The sequence below is a fragment of the Leopardus geoffroyi genome, chromosome C2 (genome assembly GCF_018350155.1).
Source record: "Leopardus geoffroyi isolate Oge1 chromosome C2, O.geoffroyi_Oge1_pat1.0, whole genome shotgun sequence".
NCBI lineage: Eukaryota > Metazoa > Chordata > Mammalia > Carnivora > Felidae > Leopardus > Leopardus geoffroyi.
Window position 1 is genome coordinate 131,483,666 of NC_059333.1, and position 25,830 is coordinate 131,509,495.

The 25,830-nt window shown below is 42.2% G+C and overlaps 1 long non-coding RNA gene across 1 annotated transcript in view; it reads right to left on the reverse strand.

Moving 5' to 3' along the window:
- The window catches only part of LOC123611569, an 82,223-nt gene extending 56,691 nt beyond the window's left edge, over positions 1 to 25,532 (reverse strand). The window contains exon 1 of the long non-coding RNA XR_006718735.1: positions 25,430 to 25,532. This is a non-coding gene — a long non-coding RNA (uncharacterized LOC123611569). The remainder of the gene's footprint in view (positions 1 to 25,429) is intronic.
- Positions 25,533 to 25,830: the final 298 nt, after the last annotated feature.

The window sequence follows — 25,830 nt, forward strand, 5'->3', positions numbered from 1 at the left end:
TCGCTCTTGATCTCACCTCAGGTCCCGATCTCAGTTTTATGAGTTCGAGCCCCATGTCTGACTCTGTGCTGACAGTGCAGAGCCTGCTTGGGATTCTCTCTCTCCCTCTCTCTCTGTCCCTCCCCCATTCACACTGTGCCTATCTCTCTCAAAATAAATAAATAAACATAAAATAAATACATAAATAAATAAAAAAGCTCCCCACCGTGATAGCCAGCCAAAGATATGTCTACTGCAGCACATCTCAAACTTTAACATGTCAATTGATCCCCCGGGGAAATCTTATTAAAATGCAGATTTTGATTCAGTAATTTGGGGTGGAACTTGAGATTCTGCATTTCTAACAAGATCCCTGTAGACTCTGATGCTGCTGTTCCAGACCATATTTTGAATAACAGGGTTTAAAGTCCCTTACAGCTGACTTGCCAGAAATGTGCTTTGTCTCTCTACTTTTTTAAGTAATTTATTCATTCTTCTGTTGAGCACCTATATATAATTCATTAAGCACCATGTGAGACATTAGCGACCCAGCAATAAACCAGACAGAACATGTCTCTGCCCACCCAGAGCTGACTTTCTAGGAACTGAGAGGGAAGTATCATATCTGGTTGAAGCCCAGAGTGTAGTTTAGAGACCTAGGACCACCATTTTACGCTCTAGGCTGGTGATCGTGGTGATTAGGGCCCTAATATCTTCCTTTGGGCATCAACATTGTATTATTTCATTTTACCCTGAATAGCATGAATTTGGGAATAATATAGTATTCCAGATGTATTCATTTGCTAAAATAACTATAATATTGGGAGGTCACAGTATGTTCAAGGTTATGAGAATGGTAAGTGTATTGTAATAAAAAACCAACAACTGTAATAGAACTTAAAAGTAAATTATTTAGCATCCATGAGATAATCCCCCCCCCCAAAAAAATTATCACAATTTTAAAGTAGGTCAACTTCTGGAACTATGTGTCTCTAGACTGTACCTATGATAAGTGAAACTCAAATGTTTTCATTGCTTTTGTATTTAAAGGGTTTTGACATGAAATTTTAATTAGTCTTCAAAAGCCATCATATGTCTACTGCTGGGACCTTGGGAAATTTGTTAACCCTGCCTTTTTTTTGTTTCTCTGGAATGTCAGAATGGCAGCACCAGTTTGTCGAAAGCTGGGATTTCCTTCCTCTTAATGTTTGGTCAATTGTGTGGGTGAAAAGGAAAAAAGGAGTCCTTGACACCTAAAGGCTGGCTTGGTGCTATCGGTGGGGCGTTGCTGCCCTCTCATCAAACAGAACAGGTGCACAGAACGTCTGCACCAACGAGGAGCAAGGGAGAATCAGGAATGGGGGTGTCATCTTCAGAAGCACTGGCTTCCAGGGAATAAAGTGGCATTTCGAATGTCTTTGGACAAGAAGGAACAAATCCCTGTTTGGAGCGTGACCTTTTACTGCCCATCCCTCAAGATCTGAGTCATCCCATATATAAGCCCTTTTATAATAATTTATTTTTTTAAGGTGGTTTTCTCTTTCTTTCTTTCTTTCTTTCGTTCTTTCTTTCTGTTTATTTTTGAGAGACAGAGACAGAGTGCGAGTGGCAGAGCGGCAGAAAGAGAGGGAGACAGAGGATCCCAAGTAGGCTCCACGCAGAAAGCAAAGAGCCCAATATGGGGCTCGAACTCAAGAACCGTAAGATAATGACTTGAAACAAAGTTGACACTTAACCGACTGAGCCACCCAGGTGCCCTCCTTTGCCAGCATTTCTACTCTTGACCCGTCTTTGGGTGATGTGGGTCACTACCGAACGGGAGGCAGAAAAGTTCATAGCTTTATTGTAGGATTTTTTACCTCAAAACCCGGGTTCGTTGTCTCGCCGCTTCGAAGAACGAAGAGGTGGACACGGAACGAGCAGCAGGCAGAAGTTTATGAGAGTATAAGCTCAGAAAGGAAGAACAGCAGGAAAGCTCTCTTTACAGAGAGGGGGCATTCGAAGGTGAATGCCTTCTATAGGCAAGGGGTCCTTGTTTTATCAGGTTCTGGCTGTCCCCTTCCCTGCCCCCTCGTTCCTTCTCAGGTTCTACCCTTATTGGCTTGATAACTCTAGATGCTGGGTTGTCCACTCCTGATGCTGGATTCCATTGTATGAGGGGTGGTCTATGGCCATGATGTTCCTTGTGGGTCATTTGTTTTATGGTCTACCACATATTTTTAGTCAGGCCGTTTGTCAAATTCCTGAGGGGACCCTGAGGGGGAGCAGGTGGTGTCTTACAATCTTAAGAGGAGCCTTATGCCTGAGGGGGTTTGCTATGGTCAAACACTCCCAGCATTGTTCCCAAATAGGTGTTTTTCCCCACCCAGGGACCTGAGGTCCTAACCTGTCCCTCTCTGACTACTCAATCCAATCTTTTCCTATTATAGCTTCACATAAACCCAGAAGCTCTCAGCTAGAAACTAGCATCTCTCAGCAGGGTGGGTGGGGACCATTTCTGGAGTAGAAGTTGTTTTCAGGGAATGCCTTCAGGGAAGTGACCTTTCTTGAAATGTCATAGCCTACGCAAACTTCCAGAGTTTGGTTGAGCAAACGTAGGTGCCTGGGGCTGACAGGAGAGGAAGGCCCTGGGGAAGACCTGTTGACATTACTGAGGACTGTCTGTTTAGAAGGGGCTGGGAGCACAGGGGCTTGAAACCTTTTGCAAAAAAAAAGCTCTTTCCTTTTTTCAAAGGATCCCTGAGTTTACCTAACTTCAATGTTGTCAGGTGCTGAGGAACCAAAACTTTCTCCCCCAGGCTAGTATGAATGGCAAAAAAACATCCCTCCCAGGGTGTGAGCCCGTGCTATGCCCAGGAGGAGTCTGGGATCCCTTAAACCAACCGTTCTTCCTCTTTTTAATAGTTATTTTTCATAGTTAAAATCCATAATCATTTTACAGAAACTACAGTAAAATAGAGACTAGAAAAGGAAAAAAAAAATCATACACCCATCTCTCTAATGGACCCACCCACTGTTAGAATCTCAGAGTATTTCTTTTTTCGCATGGTTTTTCTGGGTTTTAGAAAGCTGCAATCAGAGAACAATACAGCTCCATAAGGCCACCTCTCCCGAGGGCTTGTGCCTGACCACCCAACCTGAAAAGGCCACACCATCACTCTGCCCTGCTTTCACGTTCCTCATCACCCTCATCATAATCTAGAAGCCCATGTGTTGTTATCACCTCCCTATCTATTGAATGTCTCTTCCCTTTCACCCCATGTAGGACTACGGCCCTGCTCCACCCCAGATTGTACCCAGGACCTACAAGAGCACCCGTCACAAATAAGTGTGTGATGCATTCATTGGACGGATGGAAAAATTCTGTATATTCTCTTTTCTCTTGTTTTTTTTTCCCGCCTATACAATTGTTGGACCTACCAGAAATAGGATTAATGTGCAGTTTCCTCTGAAAAATAAAAATCAAAGCCTGGTTTCCAAGCATTCTCTACCCAGTGTTCCTCCTCCATCTGTCTTTTTACCCTAATTACCCTGTGTTAAAAATAAAACCCAAGGCATCTTCCAGGAGGTGGAAGGGAGACATCACAAAGGTGGAGTGTGGGCAAGGGAGGCAAGACAACGTCAGGATGAAGTCAGAAATCATGTGGGCTTTTACCATCAGATTGGCCTGGTTTCCAATCCCAATTCTGCTGCTTGCCTGCGGTGAGATCCTAAGTAACTTAACTTCTCTGTGACTCTGTGTCATCATCATTTCTCCTTCCACTTGTTGTAAAGGTAAAAAAAAAAAAAATTTTTTTAACATTTATTTTTGAGAGACAGAGAGTGAGCAGGGGAGGGGCAGAGAGAGGGAGACACAGGATCCAAAGCAGGCTCCAGGCTCTGAGCTGTCAGCCCAGAGCCTGACTCGGAACTCGAAATCATGTGTCATAAGATCATGACCTGAGCAAAAAAGTCAGAAGCTTAACCAAATGAGACACCCAGGTGCCCCCACTTGTTGTAAAGGTTAAATAAGACCATGTATGTAGAGTACCTGTGTTTTTTTTTTAGGCAGTTAAAGGTATCTTTATTGATATTACCATGAAACAGACACAAGAATAATTGTTAAGTAAATAAATTACTAAATTCTCAATAAATTACACACTTCAATATCATACTGACAAGGCAATGCTTTCATAGAGAAATAACTTATGGGGTAGGCAATTATAAAGCTCATGGTTGGTAATAAAAAATTTGTTGTGTAGAAGCAATTTGTCCCCCATCTGTATGTAGAACCACTAGCAATGGGCATGGAACAAGAGAATAAATAACAGCTTTATGCTTTCTTTTCTTTTCTTTCTTTTTTTTAAAATAATTTTCATGTACAGAATTCAAATTCATATGTCATTTTGCTTCAAACAGTGCTGTTTGCAAAATGCAGAATCAAAGAAGGAAAATGTTACTTGGTTTGTGTCACAACAAATACACACATTTGACTTGTTAATACTGATAGAGATGCTATTGCAGATATCACTGGAGAGATACATACATTTGAACACTAAATCCTGGCTGCCTCATAGAGAAAATGCAATGTCAAGGGTTCTTTCCCTAATTAGCCCCCCTCTCTAGCATGCATTATATGCCAGGTTGTGTTTACATGGATTATCGGATCTATCCTGACCACAACCTGGGAAGATCCTATTGTTCTCCTGTGGGAAGGAAGGGAGTGATTCATTTTCAGAAACAACAAATAAAAGCTGTGCTGTCCAGTTAACAATAGGTTTACAACCTAATGGAAATATGTACCAACCTCCCACTCCCACCCCACAATTCACCTCCTAGTTCTTCTTCCCCTCTCCATTCTGCCGGCTTATTTTCACTGGCTTTGCAATGAGCATACACCAAATAACAGAGGGAGGAGGGACTGAAAGTCTCTGCATCACCTCAGGAAATGTACATTTGTTCCAATCAGACTACTCTTTGGCCTTACGTGGGCATAGGTGACGACCAGGTAAGGCTATAACCTCTGCAGAACTCAGCCAATGAGGAATCAGGGGAGGGACTTCCTGCTAGGAGATAAATTGTCTGCTGTTAGTGCCCTGAGTGTGCCTGTCCATTAGACACCTGCTCTTCCAAGAATGTTGGTTAAAACCTTGTTTCACTGTCTCTTGAGTCTCCATGTCCCTTCTTTGTTTGGGTTCAGTGGGCTTATTTCTCACATCCTCACACTGTACAGATGCCGATGGAGTTGGATTCAAACCCAGGGAGTCAGGTTCCAGAATTCATTCTCTTTAGAGTCAGAACTGTTCTACCTTTTTAAAACTTAGGCAAGGAAAAGAAAAGGTTTTCAGTGACATAAAAGTGACATTAGACAACCCTCTAATAGTGCACACTATCTGTGGTATAATAAAACATATATGTGGGGTGCCTGGGTGGCTCAGTCAGTTAAGCATCTGACTCTTGATTTTGGATCAGGTCAAGGTGTCAAGGTTTGTGAGATGGAGCCCTGAATCAGGCTCTGTGCTGACAGATGTTGGGATGTTCTCTTTTCTCTCTCTCTCTCTCTCTCTGCCCCTCCCCCATTCCTTCTCACCCTCTCTCTCAAAAATAAATGAACTTTAAAAAAAAAAATGCATATATGTGGTCTTTCCTGGAACAGAGCTCCTAAAATCCCTGGAACTTCCCAAGTGATGAGAGTGTCTTTTGTTATTCATAATGAGCCTCTTTTGATCGCACTTGAGTTTGTGTCAATAAGGTGACTTAGGGTGGGGTCCCTGACGGTCAAAGATGGGGCTAGTGACCAAAGAGACCAAGTGAGTAAAGGGTTGGAACTCTTAGCTCCAGCCCCACCTCCAAGGAGGGGAAGGGGATGGAGACTGAGCTCCATAAAAACTCTTGAACAATGAGATTCCAAGAGCTGCTGGACTAGTGAACATCTCAAGGTGCTGGGAGGCCCAGACAGGGCATGGGACTTCCATGCCCTCCCCTCCTGTATTCTTTATGCATCTCTTTCATTTGGCTGTTCCTGGGTTGTATTCTTTACAATAAACCAGTGAACAGTAAACATAAGTAAAATGTTCTGAGTTCTGTGAGTCGTTCCAGCAAATTATTGAATCTGAAGAGGAGGTCATGGAAACCCACAATTTGTAGCCAGTCATAAGTAAAGGTAGCCTTCCAGGATTTTCACCTGTCATCTCAGGTGGGGCTAGTCTCGTGGGATGGAACTCTTAACCTGTGGGGTCTGTGCTAACTCTACCTTTTAGTTATCGTGAATATGCTGTTCGAGCATATAGCATACAGCATATGCTGTATAGCAGTGTATGGATATCTGTTCAAATCCCTGCTTTCAGTTCTTTTGGGTCTATACCTAGAAGTAGAATTCCTTGATCATATGGCAATTTTATGTTTTTTTGAGGAACTGCCTGATAGTGTTTCTGAGAAATCCCTTTAAGAGGGACTGGTTCCGTGGGGTCCACACCTTTTCTTTTAACCCCTCCCTTATTCCTTTGCTTCCTTTCTAACATAGATGCAACAGCCGGCGCTTCAGCAGCCATCTTAGAACCTGAAGGGACTTTGAGGCTGGAGATCAGGAGCTAGGAGAGAGGAAAGTATCCTGATTAGATTGTGTAGTATAGAAACAGGATACTGCTGGTCTTCAGGTTTCTTTCATGCGAGAAAAAACTCCAGAGTCTAATTTGTTTTGGCAGGGGGTGGGGAAGAGTGGTCTCTGATACTTAGAGAATACAATTCCTAACTGATACATCTCTCTTAATACTGACATCCATCCTGGGGTAACAGTGGTTCAGTTTTGCTCTGCTGAAAATGATCTGTTGCCAAGAAACAACGCTGATGCGTCCTGTATGCTCCAGAGCTCCCAGGGACCGGGTTGGCTGTGTACCACGGTCATCGTGTGTCAGTCATGTACTACCGTTCTCCTTCCCCCACCCCATCCTGATTCTTCCCTCTGCTTCAGGAAGACTTGAGCTGATAAACACCATGCAAGTTAAGCAAAAACAGTCTGACCCCTCATGCTTCCCAGCTGTGTGCCATTCAGTAAACTACTTGAATTTTTACATCTATGAGAGGCAGATAACCATCTCTCCTTTGGACACTTATTGTGTGGATTCAGTAAGTTAATGCATGGAAAGTGTCTAGCACTTGTAATGGCATATGCTGTTAATATTATTATAACTTCTTTTGGCAAAAATCTCATTGTCCATTCAGCTTCACACAGGGATTCACAGAAAAGAGCTACATATTGAGTGTTCATTAAGCAGCAGACAATAGGATTCATGTGTATTTTCCCATTTAATCTTCATGAGAACCCTATAAGGTGGTTATCATTAATATCTCCATATTATAGTTGAGGAAGTTGAGGCTCAGAGAGATTAAGTAACTTTCCCAAGGTCACACAGCAAGAAAGTAGTGGAGCCAAGATTCAAAGCTGAGTCTCTCTGTATCCAGAGGTGTGAAATATTAAGAAATATATATATTGGTCTCTGCCCTTGATTCCTGACACAGAGCTCCTAAATAAAACCCTTATACATAAGGGTGCTAGGAAAATCTTTTGTTCTAATATTTAGTCTTTGACTCCAGTTCCTGACACCAAGATCAGAATTTCCCCAGGTAATAGGAGCATCTTTTGTTCTAATGAAGTGACTTGTGGTAGGCTCCTGACTGGGGGCTGGTCACAGGAAAGACGTGTTATCACAAGCAGTGATTAGAAGCTTGGAACTTTAATGCCACCCTCCCCCCCCCCCCCCAATTCTCAGGAGAGAAGGGAGGGGCTGGAAACAGAGTTCATAATTTCTCATGCCCACATAATGAAGCTCTATAAAAACCCCCATTGTCCGGGCTTGGGAAGCTTCGAGGGTTGGTGAACACATCCACGTATGGGGAGGGTGGCGCATCCCAACTCCACTAGGAAAGAAGTTCCTGCACTCAGGACCCTTTCAGACCTTGATCTATGTAACTGGCTGTTCATTTGTACCTTTTATCTTATCTTTTATTATATAATAAACTGGCAAACGTGTTTCCCTGAGTTTTATGAGCTAGTTTAGCAAATGATGGAATCCAAGAACAGAGTCATGGGAACTTCCAATTTGTAGAAAAGTTGGACAGAAGTTGTGGGTAACCTGAGGACCCACTATTTGTGTGCAGCTGGCATCTGAAAAGGGGGGCAGCCACATGGGGCTGAGCCCTTAACCTGTGGGGTCTGCACTAACTCCACTTAGTGTCAGAATGGAATTGAATTCTAGGACACCCAGCTGGTGTCACAGAAAATTGCTTGGTGTGGGGGATACTCCCACACATGTGGTGACCAGAAGTGTCAGAAGTGAAGCGTTCTCTGTGAATTATAAATGAGGGACCCAGGAGTGTGCTTTTCCTGAACAGGAAGCCAAAGGTTTAACCACCTTGGGGCATAGCCTTCTGTCCTGTGGCTTTTTTCTCTACCATCAAACCCTTACTGAAGCAGCAAGGGCTAAAATAAGGACTGTTAGCTTAATATTAGCATTGGGAGGTCTTGGGGAGAATACAGATTTAGATATTTACTTATATATGTATATGTATATTTATATATTTTGAATTGTATTTTCACTGTGGGAAGATAACCCTCAGTACATACTCTAGACCAAACTAGGGCAGAGCTGAAGAATGAAATTGCTCTGCATGTAAAGTTGGAAGCACTTTGAGCTTCTGTGGGAGCCCCAGGGAGGAAGAGAAGGGGCTAGAACCAAAGAAACTGGGCAAGCTGATTGGAAACCAAGCAAGATGTCAGTGGGACCCAGAAGAGACAGTGAGAGGCAAGGTACATGTGACATGTGTGGCTGAGGGACTTCTAAGAACAGGCACACCCAGTATCTGACATTAACTGACCTGCTATGCTGGCCCAAGTGCCCTCCAACCCAACCTATGGTGGTCTGCAAATCTTAATAGCAAAGATTTCACACAGTGTGAGTGGTGCTGGGGGAAGCAGAGAAGGGTGGCCAGGTCTAATGTTTGGGCAGATGCAAGGCAGAGAGAAGGAAACAGCGACAAGAAACAAAATGGGATCAAGAAGTCAGCAGAAGCAGGAAATCAGAGCAAGCAATAACCAGGAGAAACATGTGCACTTAAGACTGTCACTAAATATGTAGGAAGGAAGGATTTTGGAGGACTTAGTCATCCAGGTGGTGCTGGCTCAGACTGACTGGAAATTGGCTGGTGGCCTCCTACTTGGTGTTCATGTCCCTGCAGTGGGAAAGCCAGGACCCGGGACAAGCACGGCCTTGGCCTCCTCCAACCAAGTCCCCTAAAGAATCCTACAGGAGAGTGACACCGCCTCACCCCAGGTCACCTGGGAGCATGCGTGTGTGTGTGCATGTGTGTGCAGGCAGGAAAAATTCTCCAGGACTGGTGCTGCCACTACCTTCCTCTCCCCTGAGGATCAGCCTTTGAGAACTGAGGTGGGAAAACCACAGGCTGGGTTGGTGAGGGCTGGAGGGAATCATGCATATGAATGGACTCTGCAAGGACCTAACCTTTTCCCTCCTCCGAACCCTCTTCCAGCCCTGGTAAAAATAAATGCTGCTGACATCAATACTTAATGGGACCAGGCCTTGCATACTAATGAAAATCTCTGCAGGGCAGTCACTGGAGAAAGAAAAAACAGGGGACTTATTAGCCATCAAGCAGCAAGACCACGTTCCCTTGCCTTCTGCCCAGGCAAGGAGGCCCTCATGTCCTCCATCTAGAAGTGAACCTGTCTAATTATTCCGTGCTGTCGAGGGCAGGGGAGCAGGGACGAGGGTCTGACCATCTTGGGGTTTGACCCCTCCCCTACCTGCCTCTTTCCTACCCAGAGTGACAAAGGGGAGAGGGAGGGAATGCAGCTGTCACAGGGCCCTTCTAGTGCTTTACTTCCCACATCTCACAGCAAACGCCAACCTAGTCCCCCCTCCTTTGAATGTTGTCTTCTGAGGTGTGGGAAGGGAAGAGGACTCGGCTGCCTCCATTTTGACCTTGAACTTCCCAGCTGGCTCTTCTTTCCAGCTTGTCTCTTGGCTCAGGCAAACTCTAAGACTCTAAGGCTAAAGCATCCCCTAACAGGAGCCCAAACTACCCTCCCAAGCAACACAGACTGCCCTGAGTCAGCAAGACCCGGCCTGATCCAAAACAATGACTGACTGAGCCTCGCTGCCCACCTGCATGCACCCATCCACCTTGGCCCCACATTTTCCTTATATAAACCCGGAAGTATTTTTGGCACCTTGGAGACAGTCTTTGAGACATCAACCCACTGTCCTCCTGGTGTTGGCCTCCCTGAAATAAATTCCTCTCTTGTTCCACACTACTCATTTCTCTGCCTTTGGATTTTGTCAGCGGTGCCTGGCCAATCCTGGTCTGTTTGGGGCCCTCAGGGTCAGGTGCTCTTGCCCCCCTGCACCCTGGCTACAGAGGCAGCAACGTACAGTGGAAGAACAAGACAGCCTTGGGTTCAAAGCCCACCCCTGCTGCCCCCCCGGAACTTGCAAGGTGGGAGGTCTTGTATAAGGAGCGACCCATTTCCTTCCCAGTAAGATGGCGTTGGCAATCCTGCGCTCACAGGAGAGTCCTAAAGAGGGCAGCGGATTGTGAACGCAACTTGCTTGGAATGGAGAACGTGACAGCTTAACATTTGCTCTGAACGAACCCAGAGCACTTCCCCACAATTTGCTCTTCTGCCCAAGTCAACTAGAAAGGCAACAGGAGGCCCGTAATGTGATGTGAAGGAAGAAAAATATTTGCAAGTACCTCCCATGAATCCAACAGGGGCTGAGGGCTTTCCTTAAATGAAATAGCAAATGTGTGGGAGAGCCTAACAAGGAGCCCAGGTGCTCATCACCAACCTGGGCTGCTGCCTCACCTGCTGGTAGGGGGGGCTGCAAGCTTGCTGTCTCCGGGGCACGAAGACCAGTTGCATCTGGGGGAAGTTAGGGAGAAGATGAGGCTGAAACGGTCTTGGGGGAAGGTAGCTGCCATGCTGTGGGAACACTCAAGCAACACTGTGTAGAGGCTTGTGTGAAAGAAAACCTCGAGGCCCTTGGCCCACAGCCAGCTCACGTTGTCAGCTGCACAAATCAGCCATCTTAGAAGAGAGAACAATCTGAGGGTTGATGGGGGCGGGGGGGGGCGGAGAGGAAAATGGGTGATGGGCATTGAGGAGGGCACTTGTTGGGATAAGTACTGGGTGTTGTATGTAAGCAATGAATCATGGGAATCTACTCTCGAAGGCAAGGGCATACTGTATGCACTGTATGTTAGCTAACTTGACATTAAGTTAGGTTTTTAAAAAAAAAAAAGAAGAGGAATTCTTGTATCTTGCTGCCCTAGTCAAGCCTTCAGCGGGCATCTGACTTCGACTTCAAGAGAAACACCAAGACAGAAACACTCAGCCAAGTTGCCTCCGAATTCTCAACCCATCATGGAAAAAGAGATAATAAAATATTGCTGTTGCTTTAAGCCACTAAGTTTCAGGGTGATTAGTTATGCAGCAATAGAAAACCAATACACTGTTTTAATTCCAAATAATATTCCAAATAAAATTGCATTTGAAAAACTCTGCTGCTTAAAACAAAACAACGGCAAACTGAAGAGTTTATAAAGTGGTCATCTAATCCAACATTCTTAATCCATTGATAATGAACAGCCATGATCAATCGGTTAAGCGTCTGACTTTGGCTCAGGTCATGATCTCATGATTCGAGCCCCACATCGGGCTCTGTGCTGACAGCACAAAGCCTGGAGCCTGCTTTGGATTCTGTCTGTCTGTCTGTCTGTCTCTCTCTCTCTCTCCCTCTCTCTCTCTCTCTGCAGCTCCCCCACTTGCTCTCTGCCTCACTCTCACTCTCAAAAATAAATAAACATTAACAAATTTTTTTAAAAAAGTAACAGAGCCATATAAGGTCAGGATGTGGCGATATAACTAAGTCATAGCAGAACCAAAATCAGCACTCAACTATGATTTCTATTTCATTACAGCTCATTCAACAAGATCAGGTATTCAGGCAAGGAGGTATTCAGATTTTGATTTAGGGAGAAGAATGGTTTATCCAACCTGGTAATTAAGGCAAGTACCAAGATATTCATGAGTGACCATTAGGTAAATAACAGTCTTCAGTTTTGATTAGACAGCAAGAGTTGAAACAAACGATTAAAAAGAGGAGCCAAGATGACGGAATGACATGGAAGTTTTGGGTGTGTCTTGCGTCCATGAAATACAGCCAGAGCAACACTAAAGCATCCTGCACACCTAGAAAACTGACTGGAGGATTAACACAACAATCTGCACCACGTGAACCACAGAATTCAGCAGGTATACGGCGCGGAGAAGTGAACTTGGGGAGCAAGAAGGAGCAGGAAGAGAAGTGCTTCTGCAAGGAGAGAGGACGGAGACGGTGGGGGGTGGGGGGGTCGGGAGGAATATGGGAAAAGCACCCCTCTCCAAAAGCAGCTGGAGAGAAAGTAGAAAATTGGAAACAGCCGCAGGGACTAAACTAAAAGGGGAGAAAGGAGAAAGCAGAGAGTTTAAATTCCATTTAGACTGTAAACAAGGGGAATGCAAAGTCTGCAACTCCACAGCTCCATACCTGGCGGTGCTTCGGTGGGAAGGGTGAATCCCCAGGAACAGAGTGGGGTCCGGGAGGTTCTTGGGCCACACGGGGAAAAGCGGTTCCACTGCTGGAAGGACATTTGGTAGAGACTGTTGAAGCCACCTGGTCCCAGCAGACTCCAGAAGGCGGCCACATTCTCTGGTGCTGAAACAAGGTCGTTAAGGGTGAAGACTGGTGCCAGATGTGTGTTGTGGTTTTTCATAATCCCTAAAAAGCTGCTGCTACGCTATCTTGCAAGCTTTTCTGGGGTGGCCTGGCACCTGGCCGTAGTCTCAGGGCACTGGCAGCAGCAGGGTCCAGCAAGCATTCCTGGGTGTAGCCGACATTCGGCCCTTGATCATTCGGCCACTGCTCTGTGAGACCCTCCCGCAGAGGGGCGGAACGGGTCAAAGCCGCAGTCCTTCAGAAGTAAGGGGCTGGGGAAAACAGCCGCATCTGAGACGAAACTCAGGAGAGATGTACTGCCTGGGGCCTGGTCACGGACAGTGAAAAAGCAGGAGTGGACGAGAGCTGAAGACAGAGGACAGGTGCGCGACAGCTGATCATGAACAGAGTTGTGATACGAGAGAGTCGGTAGCTGGGCGACATGCTCACCGCTCCCGCGCATGCGCATACGCATACGCACCTACGAATGCCAAACACTCCACCCCAGTAGGCTAGCATCGCCATCTAGTGGAGAATGGAGCCGTTACACCGAGCCCCGCCCAAGTGGGCCAACCGCGCTCTTCAAAAGCACAAGTCTCACCGCGTACTTAGTTTATGGACTATAAAGCACAACATAGTCTGACTTCTAGGGGAAAATGAAGTAATTTCAGTTCTACTTCAATCTGTTAGCAGGTTCATCTATTCAATTTTCTTTCCTTTTTTTTTTTTTGTCTTTTACACTACGTTTCTTTCTCTTGAATGCAGAAAGAAAAAATTCATTTTTATTTTTCAATTTTTATTAAAAATATTTTTCTTTAAATTTTTTTACTATATTTTGTACTTTTGTGTAAATTTTTCCAAATTCTATTTGACTTCCATCACTTTATTTTAGTCTACTTCAGTGTATTCACCTTTTCAAATTTTCAAACGATTTCCTTTTTTTCTCTTATCTCTTTTTCGTTTCCTTTCTTTTTCTTGAATGCAGAAAAAAACTTCATTTTTATTTTCAATTTCTATGTGAAATATTTTTCCTTAAGTTTTTTACTGTATTTTTGCTTTTATGTAAATTTTTTCAAATTCTATTTTACTTCCTTCATTTTATTTTAGTCTACTACAGTGTATTCACTTTTTCAAATTTTCAAAAGATTTCTTTTTGTTCTTTTCTCTTTTTTCTCTTTTTCATTTCTTTTTCTTGAATACAGAAAGAGAAAAAATTCATTTTTATTTTTAATTTTAATTACAAATATTTTTCTTAATTTTTTTTCTACTACATTCTTTACTTATGTGTAAATTTTTTCAAATTTTCAAATTGACTCCCATCATCTCATTCTAGCCTATTTCAGTGTATTCATTTTTTTTAATTCTCAAACGATTTCATTTCCCCACCCCCTTCCATTTTTTTCTCTAATATGTCAAACCACTTTCAACACCCAGACGAAAACACACCTAAGATCGAGCATCATTTATTTGATTTGTGTGTGTGTGTGTAATTTTTTAATTTGAATATTTTTTACTTTAATATTTTTTTAATTTTAATTTTTCTACCTCATTAATTCCTTTTCTCCCTTCAAAATGACAAAATGAAGGAATTCACCCCAAAAGAAAGAGCATGAAGAAATGACAGCCAGGGATTTAACCAACACAGATACAAGCAAGATGTCTGAACCAGAATTAGAATCATGATAATAAGAATACTAGCTGGAGTCGAAAATAGACTCGAATCCATTTCTGCAGAGATAAAGGAAGTAAAAACAAGTCAGAATGAAATAAAAAATGCTATAACTGAGCTGCAATCGTGGATGGATGCCCCGGTGGCAAGTATGGATAAGGCAGAACAGAGAATCAATGATATAGAGGACAAACTTATAGAGAATAATGAAGCAGAAAAAAAGAGGGAGATTAAGGCAAAAGAGCATGATTTAAGAATTAGGGAAATCAGTGACTCATTAAAAAGGAACGACATCAGAATCATAGGGGTCCCAGAAGAGGAAGACAGAGAAATAGGGGTAGAATGGTTATGTGAGCAAATCATAGTAGAAACTTTCCTAACCTGGGGAAAGACACAGACATCAAAATCCAGGAAACACAGAGGACCCCATTAAATTCAACAAAAACCGACCATCAACAAGGCATATCATAGTCAAATCCACAAAATACTCGGGCAAGGAGAGAATCATGAAAGCAGCAAGGGAAAAAAAGTCCCTAACCTACAAGGCAAGACAGATCAGGTTTGCAGCAGACCTATCCACAGAAACTTGGCAGGCCAGAAAGAAGTGGCAGGATATATTCAATGTGCTGAATCAGAAAAATATGCAGCCAAGAATTCTTTATCCAGCAAGGCTGTCATTCAAAACAGAAGGAGAGATTAAAAGTTTCCCAGACAAACAAAAATTAAAGGAGTTTGTGACCACTAAACCAGCCCCGCAAGAAATTTTAAGGGGGACTCCCTGAGGGGAGAAAAGATGGGGAAAAAAATTTATATATATATACATATATATATATGTGTGTGTGTGTGTGTGTGTGTGTAGCAACAAAGATTAGAAAGGGCCAGAGAACACCACCAGAAACTCCAACTCTACAAGCATCATTACAGCAATAAATTCCTATCTTTCAGTACTCACTCTAAATGTCAATGGACTCAATGCTCCAATCAAAGGACATAGGGTAAAAGAATGGATAAGAAAACAAGATCCATTTAGATGCTATTTACAAGAGACCCACTTCAGACATAAAGACACCTTCAGATTGAAAATAAGGGGATGGAGAACCATCTATCATGCTAATGGTCAACAAAAGAAAGCCGGAGTAGCCATACTTATATCAGACAATCTAGACTTTAAAATAAAGACTGTATCAAGAGATGAATAAGGGCATTATATCATAATCAAGGGATCTATCCACCAAGAAGACCTAACAACTGTAAACATTTAGGCGCCAAATGTGCAAGCACCCAAATATATAAATCAATTAATCACAAACATAAAGAAGCTCATCGATAGTAATACCATAACAGTAGGAGACTTCAACACCCCACTTATGGCAACGGACAGATCATCTAATCAAAAAATCAACAAACAATGGCTTGGAATGACATACTGGACGAGAAACATATATACTACCAAAACTGAAACAGGAAGAAGTAGAAAACCTGAACAGACCCATAACCAGTATGGAAATCAAATTAGTAATCAAAAATCTGCCAAAAAACAAAGAGTCCAGGGCTGGATGGTTTCCAGGGGAATTCTACCAAACATTTAAGGAAGAGTTAACACCTATTCTCTTGAAGCTGTTCCAAAAAATAGAAATGGAAGGAAAACTTCCAAACTCTTTCTATGAAGCCAGCATTACCTTGATTCCAAAACCAGACAGAGACCCCACTAAAAAGAAGAACTATAGACCAATCTCCCTGATGCATATGGATGCAAAAATCCTCAACAAGAAATTAGCCAACCAGATCCAAAAGTACATTACAAAAATTATTCACCACGACCAAGTGGGATTTATACCTGGGATGCAGGGCTGGTTCAATATCCGCAAAACAATTAACATGATTCATCACATCAATAAAAGAAAGGACAACAACCATAGGATCCTCTCCATAGATGCAGAGAAAGCATTTGACGAAATACAGCATCCTTCCTCGATAAAAACCCTCAAGAAAGTAGGGACAGAAGGAGCATACCTCAAGATCATAAAAGCCATATGTGAACGACCCAACGCTAACATCATCCTCAATGGGGAGAAACTGAGAGCTTTCCCCCCAAGGTCAGGAACAAGACAGTGATGTCCACTCTCGCCACTGTTACTCAACCTAGTATTGGAAGTCTTAGCCTCTGCAATCAGACAACACAAAGTAATAAAAGGCATTCCAAATCGGCCAGGTCAAACTTTCACTCTTCGCAGATGACATGATAGTCTATATGGACAACCCAAAAGATTCCACCAAAACACTGCTAGAACTGATTCATGAATTCAGCAAAGTTGCAGGATATAATATCAACGCACAGAAATCAGTTGCATTCCTATATACCACCAATGAAGCAACAGAAAGAGAAATCAAGGAATGATCCCATTTACAGTTGCACCAAAACCCATAAAATACCTAGGAATAAATCTAACCAAAGAGGTGAAAAATCTATACAATGAAAAGTATAGAAAGCTTATGAAAGAAATTGAAGAAGACACAAAGAAATGGAAAAAGATTCCATGCTCCTGGATAGGAAGGACAAATATTGTTAAAATGTTGATACTACCCAAATCAATCTACATATTCAATGCAATCCCTATCAAAGTAACATGAGCATTCTTCACAGAGCCAGAACAAATAACCCTAAAATTTTTATGGAACCAGAAAAGACCTCGAATAGCCAAAGTGATCTTGAAAACCAAAGCGGGAGGCATCACAATCCCAGACTTCAAGCTATACTACAAGGCTGTAATCATCAAGACAGTATGGTACTGGCACAAGAACAGACGCTTAGATCAATGGAACAGAATAGAGAACCCAGAAATGGACCCACAAACGTATGGCCAACTAATCTTTGACAAAGCAGGAAAGAATATCCAATGGAATGAAGACAGTCATTTCAGCAAGTGGTGCTGGGAAAACTGGACAGTGACATGCAGAAGAATGAATGTGGACCCTTTTCTTGCACCATACACAAAAATAAACTCAAAATGAATGAAAGACCTACATGTAAGACAGGAAGCCATCAAAATCCTAGAGGAGAAAGCAGGCAAAACCTCTTTGATCTTGGCCACAGCAACTTCTTACTCAACACGTCTCTGGCAGCACGGGAAACAAAAGCAAAAATGAACTGCTGGGACCTCATCAAAACAAAAAGTTCTACACAGTGAAGGAAACAATCAGCAAAACTAAAACTAAAAGGCAACTGACAGAATGGGAGAAGATATTTGCAAATGACTTATCAGATAAAGGGTTAGTATCTGAAATCTACAAAGAACTTATCAAACTCAACACCCAAAACACAAAGAATCCAGTAAGGAAATGGGTAAAAAACATGAATAGACACTTCTCCAAAGAAGACATCCAGATGGCCAACCGACACATGAGAAAATGCTCCACATCACTCATCATCAGGGAAATACCAATCAAAACCACAATGAGATACCACCTCATACCTGTCAGAATGGCTAACATTAACAACCCAGGCAACAACAGATGTTGGCGAGGATGTGGAGAAAGAGGATCCCTTTTGCATTGCTGGTGGGAATGCAAGCTGGTGCAGCCACTCTGGAAAACAGTATGGAGGTTCCTCAAAAAACTAAAAATAGAACTACCCTAGGGCCCAGCAATTGCACTACTAGGCATTTATTCAAGGGATACTGGTGTGCTGTTTCAAAGGGACACATGCACCCCCATGTTTATAGCAGCACTATCCACAATAGCCAAAGTTTGGAAAAAGCCCAAATGTCCATCAATGGATGAATGGATAAAGAAGATGTGGTTTATGTATACATTGGAGTATTACTCGGCCATCAAAAAGAATGAAATCTTGCCATATGCAACTATGTGGATGGAATTGGAGGGTATTATGCTAAGTGACATTAGTCAGTCAGAGAAAGACAAAAATCATATGACTTCACTCATATGAGGACTTTAAGAGACAAAACAGATGAACATAAGGGAAGGGAAACAAAAAGAATATAAAAACAGGAAGGGAGAGAAAACAGAAGACACTCATAAATATGGAGAACAATCTGAGGGTTGCTGGAGGGGTTGTGGGAGGGAAATGGGTAAGGGGCACCAAGGAATCTACTCCTGAAATCATTGTTGCACTATATGCTAACTAATTTGGATGTAAATTTAAAAAAATTTTAAAAACCTAAAAAATTTTTAAAAAAGAAATAAATGATAAAAGAGGTCACTGTTTATCACTATCCTGAACATAAGGAATGATGAGTTGGAACTTTAAGGATCTTTTTTCTTTAATGTATTTTATAAATAAGCTCGAAACTCATCAATCCATTAAGCGTTGCTGCCCAAACATGGCAATTTCCCAAACACCAAATCAGTGATTTGCAACATAAATAAAGCAATCAGAGTGATGAAAATAGAAGGCTTCCAGCAAAATCCACTTCTGAGAGTTGCCATCACAGGGAGAAGGAAAAGCATTTTCAGGCTAAAATCTTGACTGAAAATGAACTGAGAATACACTGAAAATTGTCACCTCTCTCTGAATCCCAGTGGTTAATTATGCTGTTCTCCAGCAAAGTGGGTACAGACATAGCTGGGATAAAGAAAATAAATGTGTGGAAGGAATTCAAACCACAGTTCCTCTGATGGTACAGTAGTCGTTTTTTTTTCCTACTATAGGCCAGGTCACAAATGCCATGCTGACTTCTCTCCATGGTGGACCCCAAATTGCTAGTAAATGGCGAAAGACCTTTGCCCTGTCTCTTCAAATGACCAGCACTCAGACCTCTCATTTGAATACTTCCTTTTCATTGCTATTCATGTTGCCCTCTGGAAGCCTACGGCAGCATGTGGGATCAACCCCAGAATTTTCTGGGGTTCCTGGTGCTTCCTCTGGCTGTCTGAAGAGTGATGACGTGTAATGTTTCAAGTGCAACAGCTGAGTCACTACCACTCTCAACGGATATTTTTTCCCCAGGACTCAACACATGATTTACATTACGATGTAATTTATGTAAATACCACCTACTTACATACAAAGACAGATAAAACGGGACCATTGAAACAGTCTGAGCATCACTGTAGCCCAGGCAGCGGAGTCTTTCACTGAGGTTATCAGTTTGTGGATTTCCACAAGTCTCTCCTGCAGTTCTAAACTGGCATCAATATTTCCTTGCCTCAGGGATTATTGTAGATAGAGAAGAACACAGGGACTGCTTCAAGTTGAAGGAGCCTCTTGAGTTTTGAAAACACTGGAACTCAAGAAAGAAATCAGCCTGAGAGGAGCAGAGAAGAGCAGAGTCCCCAAGAAAGTATCAGGAGAGAGATTTCCAGAGGTAGGAAAGATGAGAGATCTGTGAGCCCCAAACCCCCACCCTGGCCTGGGGCACAGTCTGGAAGAGACAAGGCTTCAGATGGGCTGGACCCAATTTGGGGGGCCCTAAAGCTTCTACAGGACTCTCTTTAAGAAAATATATAGAAATTAAGACATTAATAGTTGTTTAGAATGAAAAAAATCGATCACAACACGTGAAAAAAATACAATCGTTATGACAAATACCACACCTGTCATAATATTGAGAAAAACAATATAATATTTTTATTAATTTGCTGCTCTTTACACCTAAATAATCACCTCTACAACCTTTTTCCCCTACATTTTTGGGAACTTTTTTATCTCTTTTTTCAGATGGCCATTTGGCAACATCATTTCCTATGGAGAAAATGTAAAGACAGTGTTTGGGAGGAAAAAGTCTTCCGGGACCCTCTTGAGGCCTCTGGTTGGGTCTGAAAATTAAACTGACAAAAACAGATTAACCGGAAAAAAGCAGGCACATTTTATGAAATTTCTGCATGTACTTGGGGGCTTTCACAAGAGAATGAGGTCCTGAAATGCCCAGAGCAGGAAGCTTTAAAAAAAAAATCTTTTTTAATGTGTATTTATTTCTGAGAGATGGAAAGACGCAGAGCATGAGCAGGGGAGGGGCAGAGACAGAGGGAGACACAGAATCTGAAGCAGGCTCTGGGCTCCAAGTTGTCAGCACAGAGCCCAACGCGGGACTTGAACTCACGAGCTGTGAGATCATGACCTGAGCTGAAGTCAGCTGCTTAACTGACTGAGCCACCCAGGTGACCCAAGAGCAGGAAACTTTTGGACAAAGAAACAATACATTTGTGAGGAATTGACAAGACAGAGGGCTTTGGGCAGGGGGTTGGAAATGATGAAATACCTAGGAAAATAAGGGTTAGACTAACAGGGTTTGCTTTTATACCCATTATTAGGCTCCAACTTCCCTGTCTCTGGTGATAAGAATATCTCCCTTCCTCCTGGTGCAGGGAAGGTAACTTTCACCAGGGGATTTTAGGACCTGTTTCCAGGAAGAAGGGCGAGGTGGGGCAAGTCAGAGTACCCCTCCTGCTTCTGCTGTTTTCTCAAACTCCTTCAGTTTAAGATATATGATATTCCAAGGTGGTATATTTTGGGATAGTATATCTTGAGCCTCATCATTAATTTATTCTCTTCTCTATCATAGTTGATTAAAATTAATTATTATTATTATTGATAGCTTTGAAAAGTTTTATCTTTACTATTCATTATTAGTAAAGGTATGTGAGTTTCTTAGATTTATTAACAAATTAGGAAGCTATCGATTTTCTTTCACATGCCTTGGAAGATTTCAAGGCATGTCAGGTTTTCCTGCACAAAGAATTATCACCTCATGGGGCTCCTGGGTGGCGTAGTCGGTTGAGCGTCAGACTCTTGATTTTGGATCAGGTCATGATCTCATGGTTCATGAATTCGAGCCCCACATCAGGCTCCACACTGAGAGCACAGAGCCTGCTTGGGATTCTCTCTCTCTCCCACTCTCTCTGCCCCTCCCCAGCTCGCACATGTGCACGCTCTGTCTCTCTCTCAAAATAAATACATAAACTTAAAAACATTGTAAAAAAAAAAAAAAAGAATTATCACATCAGTATATACCTAGAAGTCATTCCTATACCCAGTCACATACAACAGACCCTCTGCTAAGGGTCTGACTTTATATGTGAGGCCAATGCCTTCAAAGTTCTCCTGGGAAGTTTTGGCCTGCTGCCTGGTTGATGAGGCCCCAGACTCACAGGTGGTAACAAAGCTCACACCGGGGCAGGCCAGGGTGCCTAAAACCCTGAGAGGATCTCAAAAACAGAGGGATTTACTAAATTTACAGGTTCTCCAGGTTAAATGTGGCAGGCAGAATTTCTTGGGCTTGGTTTCCAAGCCTCAAAATAGGAAAGAAAATAATACATTCCAAAGTCTAATTGTGACTCCTGCTCCATATGGTTGCCCAATACCGCATGGCTCTAGAGTTGCAAAGCAAGCCCAAAGCAACCTGTGTGATTATTTAACACTCTTACTGCACCTCATAAATTATCAGGCCAAATCGAATGAGAGCAGCCTTTTCTGTGATCAAAAATAATCCTTGCATATTATTTATAATCACAAAGGGGGAGACTGCCTAGAAACATTATCCTAAAATTGAAAATAAGCAAAAGAGATTATTGGGCATTCCTTCAGAATATATTGACCAGACCATTTTACAACCCTTGAGGAGTAAAGGCTAATGGTAGGAAACTGGTAGCAATGCAGGTGATGCCTGACAAATGCAAATTTCATCTGATAGTGAGACAATTGATTTCCATTGGTAAAAATGATAATCCCCAACACCCTTTGTTTGTAGGGTATTAACCAATTTCACATCTATGAACAAACTCATTTTGGCTTTTTTTGTTTATTTGCTCTGACTATTGTAAAGCTCTGTTCCTCAACTTCTCGTTTGACTTAGTTTTAACAAGGTATGGTTGCCTAATGAGTAGAATAAAATCTTTGACACATTTATTTTATATTTGTATAAAGGTCATATATTTAGCTTTTTGAAAAGTATTCTTTAGCACGTACACTAAAAATATTCCAGAAATTTTGTAATGAGGCTCTGTTGCCCAATTTTACCCTCCAATTCATACTGCAGAGCCAGATTAAGCTTCCCATTGTCCAACACTGATTATATCACCTCCTTGCTCCTCTTGATACAAAAAGGTTCAAATGCATTAGGTTTGTATTCCAGGCCTTTTCCAATCATGCCCCAACCTCTCTAGACTTACCCTTAGCTCCAGGTAGACAGTAAGCACCTGATAATGCTTGGTAAAAAAATGGATAAATGAACTCATTAATATTATTTTCCTGAAGGTAGTGGTTTGCTTCTTATTGTTAAGAAAGAATGAAAGCTATTCCTTTCCCTTATTGGGCACCCCACCTAAAATATTTTGGTTATCCTTGTCTCAGTTTGGTTATTCTGAGAGACAGACTCAAGGTTCTAAGACAAAGATTCAAGGACAAATAGTTTGAGAGGTGATCTGAGAAAACACCAGCAAAGGAATAAGAAAGTAGCTGGGGAGGGACGTTTGGGTGGCTCAGTTGGTTGAGCATCTGACTCTTGATTTCAGCTCAGGTCACAATCCCAGGGTCATGGGATGGAGCCCTGCATTGGGCTTGTGCTGAGCATGGAGCCTGTTTAAGATTCTATTTCTCTCCCTTTGCCCCTCTGCCCCCTTGCACTTTCTCTCTCTCTCAAATAAACATTTTTTATTTTTTTTAACGTTTATTTATTTTTGAGACAGAGAGAGACAAAGTGTGAACGGGGGAGGGTCAGAGAGAGGGAGACACAGAATCTGAAACAGGCTCCAGGCTCGAGCTGTCAGCACAGAGACCAACGCAGGGCTTGAACTCACGGACCACGAGATCATGACCTGAGCTGAAGTCGGCCAGTTAACCAACTGAGCCACCCAGGCGCCCCAAATAAACATTTTTTAAAAAGAAAGTAGCCAGGGAAGAGAAAGAAAGCAATAAAAGGTATATTATTAAGCCAGTTTCCATAGTAGGTAACTGGAGTGCAGTTCATTTGGGGTGCTCTGGGGATAGAGCAGGACTCTCCTCAGAGATGTACCAGCCAAGAGGCAAGGACACAGACTTTATCTACTAATTCCCCACCTGTCATTGGTTGAGTGTTGCTTCTAAGGATATGATCTCCCGACAGTTCCAAGCATGCTCCCTCTACCAGACGAAACCCCTCAGGCAGAGAGTCAAAGATCTTCAGTTCACAGCACCTACAGTCTGGGCTACCACAATGGAAAAGCCAAGTAACTCAAGGTGTTTCTTCAAAGACAAAATCTATTCTCTTAACACCTCTCTGTCAGAAGCTGAATTTTTTCCTGATTATATTCTAGCACTATTGAATTCCAAACGGTCCTAAATTTAGGCATTATAGCTTTGCAATATACTGGAGGGTCTCAGGAGTCTGGAGTAACTAGTAGGAAAAAAATGGATTAAAAAATGGACAGAGGACCTGAATAGACATTTCTTCAAAGAAGACATACAGATGGCCAACAGACACATGAAAACATGCTCAACATCACTAATCATCAGGGAAATGCGAATCAAAACCACAATGAGATATCATCTCATGCCAGTTAGTATTGCTAGTATCAAAAAGACAAGAAATAATAAATGCTGGTGAGGATGTGTAGGAAAAATAAACTCTTGTGCACTTTTGGCTGGAATGTAAACTGGTGCAGCCACTATGGAAAACAGTATGGAGGTTCCTCAAAAAATCAAAAATACAATTACCCTATGATCCAGTAATTCCACTTTTAGTATTTATCCAAAGAAAACAAAAACACCAATTCAAAGAGATACATGCTACCCTATGTTCACTGCAGCATTATTTATAATAGCCAAGTTATGGAAGCAATCTAAATGCCCATCAACAGATAAATAAAGATATGGAATATTGCATAATTTAATTTAAAAAAGAATAGAATCTTGCCATTTGTGACAACATGGATGGACCTGGAGAGTATTATGTTAAGTGAAATAAGCCAGACAGAGAAAGACAAATACTATATGATTCTACTTACATGTGGAATCTAAAAAACAAAACAAATGAACAAACAAAACAGAAACAGACTCATAGATTAGAGAAACAAATTGTTGGCAATCAAAGGTGGGGAGTTTGGGGGGAAGCAAGAAAATAGGTGAATGAGATTAAGAGATACAAATTTCCAGTTATAAAATAAATCACGGGAATGTAAAGTACAGCATAGGGAATATAGTCAAAATATTGTAATAACTTTGTATGGTGACAGATCATAATTAGGCTTATCATGGGGATCATTTCATAAGGTCTAAAAATATTGAACCACTGTGATGTACACCTGAAACTAATAGGATATTGTATGTCAATCATACTTCAATTTTAAAAAACGATTGTATAATGAGATTGGTTCGGAATCCTGCTGGCCTTCATGGCATTACTTCTCCATGCATTTAATGTGCTCCCTCTGGGCTCTGTTTAGCATGCAGGTCATAGTGTGGGGAAGCAGAGGGAAGCGGAGAGACCAAGTGCTGGAAATCAGAATCATCTTTGTTAAAAGATATTCTACATGCAAATGAGGAAGGCCAACAGGAGGCTCATATCTCTCTGCAGGAGATGCTTGAAAAGCAATCACAGGAAGCTATCTGTTCACCTCTGGAACGGAGGCTAGAATGGAACATAGCTTTGGAAACTCATTGGGTCATGAGAAATTTTAATTGGTGGCAAAATATAACCACCATTGTGGTACGATACAATTAGAACAAGGCTGACTTCCAATTTCGGCTGAATAATTATACTTGGAGAAAAGCTGTAACCCGTGAGCTTTCTTGCCAAACTGCCAGGCTGCTACCACATCCCTCTGCCTCTCCTCCCCATATTCAGGAAGTTCCTTACCTCCCTGGGTTCTCATGTTCTTAGACAGACATTCAGGTTTGCAGTAATACTTGTGAACATTGGTTCTTAAATGTTAGCTGCATCAAAATCACTGGAGGTTTGCTAAAATACAGATTGCTAGGTTCTACCTCCAGACTTTCTGATTCGGTAGGCCTGGGGTGAATTTACAGCTCTAAGAAGTTCCCAGGCAATGCTGGTCCAATGATCATACTTGGATGACTACTGCATCCCAGACTTACTGGTTCAGGGTTTCCATTTTGGCACGATCTTTAGGTGGTCCGTGTGCTCAATGAAGTCTGAGAAGCACTATTTCTTCATTTTTTCCAAGGATCGTACCATTCTAGATGCATAGAAGAGAAGTTAATTTATTATATACAATGGATGCTTTGGGCATTATGATTTAATTTTCCCCTAAAATGATTGGTAAAAGCCGAAATGTCTAGAAAAGGAGTTCCCAAGTTTGTCAAGAATAGAATCCCTTTATAAGGTCAAAGTATTTTATATGCACTCCTCCCCATGTGAGTATCCATTTAATAGGAAAATAATTGACCCATTAAAACACCCAAGTATCTAGTATGCACAGTGTGAAACTCCTACTCAGGTGTTAGAGACCCCAGTGGACCATGGTCAGACAAGCCGC